Genomic DNA, 8,707 nt, shown 5'->3' on the forward strand with positions numbered 1-8,707 from the left:
AAAGAACATAGGCTACTAAAAAGGGTAGAAGGCGTAGAATGGTTGATAGAGGAGATTAATGTTTGCTTGAAAATTCGTCATTTTCGTTAATACGTTGCCTGTGACTTCACTCGCGTTCGATTCTTATTTAAATACACATATACTTATTTATATCGCCAATATCCCTATTACCATACTAATGTTATGAATGCGAAATTAACCCTGTTTGTGTTGAGGTTACGCTTGCACGAATGTTTTTTTTTTTGGAATATAACAACGAAACAATGTATTTTTTTATTGATAGGCAATATATAGGAAATTAAAGGATAATAATATAGATAACCTTGGCTACTTTTCATCATGATTATAAAATGATGAATCGGCGGTCGTGGTTTCTTTGGAATACATATCTTTAAAAATGCTAACAGTAACATATTCTCAAGTAATTCACATTTTAGATAACATACGGCAGCATTTTGACCACTAACACCACTACGCGGACGAAGTCACGGGCAAAAGCTAGATTCAATAAATGTCAAATATTTGTTGTTTCTAAATTCAAATTCTGTAAATAATGATTGACATTTATGCATAAACTATGAAAAGGGTGAATAAACAATTGTCTGTATTTTTTTTAATCTATTGAAAATGTTGTAAAGTGCATTAAGCATTAATAGAAATTCCTCAAATATTTATGCGTGCGTTCAGAAATAATGACAAATTATCAACAGTTACGCGTGTGTTCAGAAATTTATTTTGTGTAAATTAAAGTTTCTATTCACGTTTTCGAACAAACGATGCTCTTTCAATATAGTCTATTGGTGTGAATGACATTGACATTCGTATTGCGCGTTTTTTAAAATATGCAAAATTAAATGTATATTTTTCAATATTTCTGAAAGATTATCTTAATATTTTTTCGAGTTTTAAAGACTAAGAAGATTTTTACTTGCTAATAAGTGTTTGTTAATCAAGGTAAGTTCGCATCTTCATATTGATTTTTAGTAACTTTTGGTGACTACACAATACTACAATTTGGTGTACATGGTTATGCAGAAAATGTATGAAAGCTTTTTATTTTCAGTTGGAATTTCGTTTTTAACAATGCTACCAACCAGACGTACAAGCTTAGGCCGCAGAACTCGAAATACGGCAAGTCAAAGAAATATAAGAGCAAATCAAACTGATGAGCAACGCGAAGCGCGAAATGAACTTGAACTGAATCGATATCAAGATAGAAATGTTGTGTTTAATCCCCACAAAGCTGCATTCAGTTATAATGTGGCAATTGATTACAGTTCAGAGCAAATTGTTGCTATTGGACTAATGAACATTGTGTGTCCACATTGGGATTGAAATTCAAAAATGAAGCCTCTGGATTGTGTTGCACCAGCGGCCAAGTCAAATTGACGCCATTGGTACCGCCACCAGAGCCACTACATTCATTGGTTAATTTTTTGACTCATATCTAGCAGTACAATAATTGCTTTCAAATGACATCATTTGGGGCAACAAAAGTTATACGAGACAATTTTATGCCTACTTTTAGTAAGTATAATGGCAAACGTTTTTTTTTTAGTTTTAAAACCATGTAGTTGGTGCAAAATATGTCGAGTCAGTGATGTGTTTATTTTGTAAACAATAAGTCAAATACATAATAATGGGTCTTTAATCCGAAGACTTAATCAGCACCATTTTATAACATGTTGTTTTTTATAATGGCATGAGCAAGGTGTTCTTGGTAAAGCCTACTGCCCAAAGCTGCCGTGGATGGCTGTTTAATGTCGAGGTTTAAAGTAGTTTTAATTTGAAATGATGTAAAGTATTGTGGCAGTATTTTGCGAGCCACATGGTGGTACAATTTGCTATGCAATTACCTGCATACATATTTATATTGTTGCAGATTCAGGGATTCAAATACATCATCAAACAGGTTCCTTATTGCCAGTGCCTGTTGAAGACTGTACATTTTTGCAAATATATTTTATGGACAATTCAGCAAGAGAAGTCAGTCAGCGTTGCGCACACAACAACTCAGTAAAAAGATCCATTGTGATGAACAACTTCAAACATATTTCCACCAACACAATGAATTAGTTGCATTATTCACAAATGCATTAGACCGCATGCCATCAGATAATCACAAAATTGTCATCAGAGCCGATAAGGCGCCTGCAGGACAAAATGCTGGACATTTTAATGTGCCAACAATTGATAAAGAGCGCGCGTGGTATTTAGCTCAATGTTTACTTAAAAATGCCAAGTTCTTCAATAGCGATTTGTAAAAATATTAGTGAAATTATTGAATCCTATGGAATAAACACTATTATGAAAATATATTTTGTTTTTTATTAAATTAGTAAAGTCCTTTTCAGGTATAGTGAGACCAGAAAATTATGGATTCATTTTTATATGAAGGATATTATAGATTCCAGTTCAAATTAAATAGGGACTCATACATAACTCAGCTATACAAAATAAAGTAGAGCATTATTGCTACGCGAAAGCGGTACGAAGTTCGCTGGGTCAGCTAGTATTCCTACAAAATTAAAGCGTAGGTACATTGTAGAACCAATTAAAACTGCCAACCAAAAATCCACCCAAAAACAACAGCACAATTAAGTCCAAATTCAAACACAAAACATAACCACGATTTTACGAAACACAACACGTTTTGAAATAACTGTGACCAAGCCAGATGGTGAAAAGCACAGCAAATTGTCACCGCCATTTTTTAAACATCAAATTAAAATACATACAGTATGTGTCGCTTTGCATTTTTATGCAACGACAGTAATATCGTAAAAATTTCTCATATTTTTCGTGTAAACTTTGCATTCGACGAGTGTGTGATAAAAGAGCTGTATAAATAAAATATGATTTCATGAATGTCAAGGAATATTTAACGAGGTGGTACACAGCATGTAAACAAAAGAATTTGTTTGTTTTTAGTCTAGGGAGTGTTAAGTCTGTTGATCTTAGAAGATTTAGCAAAGGTGCTACTTATATGTTTGATGTTTTTCTTAATTACTATGTAGTTATTTTACTAAACTTGACTAACTTTTCGAGTAAGCTGAAAAGCATAATAATTAATTTAGTATGTCTCATGAAAGTTATAATATAATCTTGAATTATTGGTTTCGGAGTGGATGTTATTCGAACTAAGTGCTAAGGGCTTTTCGAAAATTGCTGAATTAGCACGGAGTCCGGAATTGTCACCAGTATATTCTTCATATATTATCACAAGGGACTCATAACATGACTTGTAAATGTAGTTAGTGATAAAAAGGAATGCCGTTATGTTATGTCCGACAGAATTGGAAAAGAATTTACAAAAAAAATCATAACCTTAACTAAAAATCACGATGTAGGTATTGTAGGTACTTACGTGTATTAATGGAGAAAAGCTCTACTGGTAGGCTGCGCGATGGCACCGCGTATGCGCACTCTGCTCATGATGAAGAGTCCCTCAATGACTTGAAACTAGTAGAGCTTTTCTTTATTAATATACGTGAGTAAACCGTGATTTTTAATTAATTTAGTATGTCTCACGATAGTTATTACAAAAATCATAACCTTTTCCAATATCAAGTTTTTATTTCTATTTCCATTCACTAACACAGCACTCACAAGAAGACGTAGAAGTATACATTCGTAAGCATTCCGCTTTACATTCTCATGTCACAGTAAAATATATCCCAAAGCACTTGAGTTGATGCACTTGCGTCGGAAACTCTAATGTATTACTGCACTGCGTTTGATTTACTGCTCACAGATATACTGTGGCAACTGAATGTGTAGTTTGAATTATAGAAAAAGAAGAAAATTGTCAAGGCTAAAAGGATTACAAAGTTTATAAGAAAAATAATATTGAGTAATGAGCGTTCACAGTAAAAGTCCAGTGGCAGTTTACTGCAATATTATGGCCTTTCTATTAATTACCACCAAGTCTCGACATACCACCTCACAGAGGGATTGCTATAATAGTAACCGTCACGCCTTTTATCCCCCAGAGGGTTAAGCAGAGGAGCAATTGCATATTACAATACTTAATAACACTGTAGAATGGCTCTAATCTTTAAAAAAAATATTTACAAACGACACTACAACTCGTTTGTCAAGTTTGGCCATTACAAACGTGGGACTTAACAAATGTTTTTCGATTTAATCACGTTACTTACATCACAAATAAAAAGATTCAGGTTTATCAGAGATATCTCTGGTAATGTGTGATACCCACGGAAAGAGGAGAGGTGGCAACAAATTAGTATCGTATTTTCCCTTAACGAAAAGGCAAAGTAAAACTACACTTAACGCCTTGACTTAAATACCAAAATGTAAAGACAAAACAAAATATGCTAAGAATTTCCCCACATTACAATAGACAAGCTGCATTAACAAGAGCCGCATAATATTCATGATGTTAAAATTCCTTTTCTACAACACATTCCATGTCGGTGCATCGTTTATTACATTCCTCATTAGCGGAAAAAAACTGTTCGCTTTTTATTAAAAGAAAAACATGAAATACATTGTTGTTTTAACGATATGGAAGAAATTCTTACAATGGGATTAATTATTTTTACACATAAATAAGGTAAGTATTACTAATAGTGGGCTTTTTCTTTGCGAGATTTACTTACTGTAGTATGTATAAATGTATTTTAGTATATACTAAAAGGCTGCGTTTCCAACAGAGATGGGCTATATAGGTATGGTACGAAGATGTAATAGCTAAACTAGTTAAATTGTGTGACCGTTTTCAGTACACTAAGCTATGTAGCCGTGCACAGCTCGAGTATGCAATGTATCGATAGTTCCTATAAGCCATCGATAAAAACATCCATCAAGCATCTTTTCATATAAAAACATAGCTTAGCTGCTAACTAGCTTAACACACTAGGACACAGAAGATTAGTATTGGGCAACGATTAAATTCCTTTACTATCAAGCACATCTCCATAATCATTCCATCTCTTTTATTATTCCATAGAATATTTTCTTCAATAACTGAACCTAAATCTTTCAAACCTTACAAAATATAAAAAGAACCTTGCTACACAATCATAAACTCTGTACCAACCACTTAGCAACGTGGCCCAGGTACGTGCTCATCACAAGTTTGCATCACTCTCAATGGGTACACTTCACTAAGTACAGGCAAACTTGTGGGAACTACTGTACGTTCGACAATGATGAGATGCGACAACCTTTGGTACTTCGATAGAAGTAGAGTAAGAATATTCTTTTTTTCAAGAAATTTTTAAAATTGATGTATTTTGTCAAACAATATTGTTATTAGCAACAAAAATATCAACATGTTCATTGCGTTGCTTTGTCTATTTTCAACAGATTAAAAAAAAAGAAGGTTCTATGTTTGAACGATAAGTGTGTATATGTGTTTGTGCGCGTTTGTCTCACGATTGACCGAATCGATTTTGGGGTTTTCAGAAAAGTGTTTCTTACACTTAAAGAGGAAGTTAAAGTCGGTTTCTTTAATATTTTTTACCGACGAGAGGTTAAAGTAGGTTTTTTTAAACGTAGTTTACTGAAGATTATTATCTACGATTTGATTCTGCATGTAGTAAAATATAGTACAGTAGAAGCAGATTCTGAGAATTTTTCGTTATTCCACCACAAAGAGTTATACATTCAAATTTAATTAAACGTAGCAAAACATTGAACATAACTTTGAAATAATGTGGGATGCAAATTTTCAATACCTCTCACTAATGGAGGTTGGCTCTCGGTCTAAACTTTTGAACTCCACAACTACTGAACTTTATCTTACGCGGTCTGTGTTAGGCAGGTTTTACTTTTCATCTCTCTCGCAGTAATATTTCGAATTTCATACAACTCCTGATAAGGGCCAGGAAGTTCGTTAGAGTAGAATTGTTGGATTGGTTGCTATGAATATTTTCGGACAATTTTAAATGACAAAGAGGTTTTGATCAAATGTAACCTAGAATTGTATTGTGAACCTGATTGGAAAAGAGTTTCTTGGAATTTCTTGCTCTTTCTTCTCCATAGAAATCTACACTTTGGAACGAGCAAATGGCTTTACTAAAGGACTGACAGGCAGATAGATATTTTTAATGTTAGTAGTATTTTCGTATCACGTTCAAGTGTCATACCGGTCATATTCGTATGTATTTGAAATAAATAATTTTGACTTTGACTTTGAAATACAAGGAAACAAGCAAGGCTCGGATACCGGTTAAATTTTCAAACCGTTATTATGTACTTGTACGCAAAACCTTTACATTGGGTTTCGTTCGCGAAACCGGTTTTTTTAAACCGGTATTTGGAACAGTATTTTCATAAAGGTTTTTTCGGATTAACCGGTTTAGAGCAATAAAAACCGGTTAATACGACGCACACCAAAGAAACGCCGCGCGCTGTTCAGCTTATTTCAATAATAATATTTCAACGCGTGTACCGACATGCCCCTCGTCGAATAAACCGGTTAATTTAGGTTAAAATAAAGTTCTTTAATGTTCACGTTCTTAAGAAAAGTTCGGAGGAAAACCGATATAAACCGGTATTAACCGGTATTTTTTAAACCGGTTCCGAGCCTTGGAAACAAGAACGTCTGTTGAGTGTACTTTACAAAAATGAATGATCTATTTTAAATAAGAAAGAACTATAGCAGAATATTGAACCATTACTAAACATGTTCCATTCCACACAACGTCGTTACAGCAGAAATAATTTTCAATTCCAATGTCCTAACGTACCAGGCTCTCAAACAAAGCCATACCTCTTCATTTCCAACACGCGTAATGCAGCTTAGTTCCACTCTCACAAGTAATTACGCCCATTAGCTATAACTATGCCACATTATCCACGTATTTAGCCGCAACCTAGCCTAGACACTACATAATACGGATTTTCGCTTCATTACCTGACCTACAAAATTATTAGGCTAATATCCGCTTGATGTTCCACTGAAATGCTATATCTATCTCTTTCTGACGTATTAACCATCTGACCTTTTGTCTCTTTTCGTTTTGAAATTGCTTCAAGCGGGATGTTTGAACTAGGTTAGCGCGATCAGGCTGTAAATATCGACAGATGATTATGGGCATTCAAATGACTGTTGGAATCGGTGAAGAGGAATAGCAATTAGTGCTGATGTCATTATTGGAAGAGTTGGTAGCTGTTGTTGCGTTGTTTGGTTAATAAGAGCTTGCATTTTGTACTACTAGATCATAAAGTACCAGTAAAGTAGACTATGGAACAATAACTTAAATAAATAGACATTAACCGTCGTACTCAGAGTCATTTAAGGGTTACTTAACCAAGTACGTAATATTTGTTTTCGGAACAAAATCGTTACTAAGTAATAGTTTAAGATAATCATCAAATGTCTCTGAAAGCGGCAGTAATAAATAAATAGAAGAAGATAAAAATGTTGGGTCTATTTATAACTTTACTAGATACTGAGGATAAGATTCGAAGCAACTTATGTTTCTCTCTCATCCAAACGGAAATTAGTAGCTCTGTGAAGGTTATATCTACACAGATAAGATGAAGTTTTGGCTTTGCGCTTCATACGATATCGATATTGATATCATCATAATCGACCTTGAAATAAATCTTCTGTATATAGTAGTCTTAGTGTACAGAAAAAGACGTGATTGAATTACTTATGGACTTTTTCTTGCGGCAGATACAATTTTATTTTCTATGAGGTCATTATGAGTTACTAGCTATGAAGTGCTTGGAGATTTTAGTGGATACTTTTAATTGTCTCTATGCAAAATAGCTACGGTTAAATGCACGGTTGGCTTGGTGGCTAGGCCACTGGCTGCTTGCTGGGTTCGATTCTCGCACGGAACAACTCTTTGTGTGATCCATAAATTGTTGTTCCGAATCTGAGTATCATGCGTATGTGAAGTTGTATGTTTGTAAAAGCACATACGGCCCAAAGCTTGGGTAGAAAAACGTTTGATAAAAAAAAATGTTTAGCATTGAAGGTCTGGAAGCTGATACAATCACGGTGATGGAAAAATAAAAGCATCACGATAATGTTGGTCACTAAAATATCGACCATTCATGGGATATAACTTAGATAAAACTGTACCTTAATTTTTCAGCATAAAGCATAAAATTCAGGTAAAAACAAAAATCGTCCATGCTGAAATCCCTTCCACATTACAGCGTGTTTTATCACGCTAGCGATAGCCTACCGGTATTAGCAGATGATTTATCCTCTAGGCTTAACCCTTGAAAAATTGCTTACTCCTGCGTTATACGGGAATGATAAAATGTTAATCTTTGACCCTTACTGCCAATGGTGCGATGGTATCAATTCAAATGTGACATGTTGACATAAATCATGTTTTCTAATAAAAGGCTACGGTGGGGTTTGATGTCATATTTCATGTGTGTTTGAATTTGCATTTGTTTTATTGAATGACTAGGTCTTTTTCGTAGCTTTGCTTGTGAAGTGTCGGTAGAGTGTTTGAGACGATTGAGAAATCTGTCTTGATTTTATTTTTCATTTTTGTGTTTTGATGATGAAATTAATTTATCAAATTCAGTTTAGTATTCTATCTGTGAACCTTTAATGAAACAATATTATGTGGCAGATCTCATTAATTTACCTAGACCGATAGTTTCAAATACTGATTCGGAATTACAAATCAATAAACAAACAAACCTGGTTATACTCTATTATATAGAAAATCACATATAAATTACATACATTGACATAATTGGCAAT

At 34.0% G+C, this 8,707-nt stretch overlaps 1 long non-coding RNA gene across 1 annotated transcript; it reads left to right on the forward strand.

Annotated features, from left to right (window-relative positions):
• Nucleotides 1-530: 530 nt before the first annotated feature.
• LOC126911275 (uncharacterized) lies at nt 531-2,316 on the forward strand. Its single transcript, XR_007705795.1, has 2 exons — nt 531-1,531; nt 1,883-2,316. It is a non-coding gene; the product is annotated as an uncharacterized LOC126911275 (long non-coding RNA).
• Nucleotides 2,317-8,707: the final 6,391 nt, after the last annotated feature.

Source organism: Spodoptera frugiperda, chromosome 12 (genome assembly GCF_023101765.2).
Source record: "Spodoptera frugiperda isolate SF20-4 chromosome 12, AGI-APGP_CSIRO_Sfru_2.0, whole genome shotgun sequence".
Lineage (NCBI taxonomy): Eukaryota > Metazoa > Arthropoda > Insecta > Lepidoptera > Noctuidae > Spodoptera > Spodoptera frugiperda.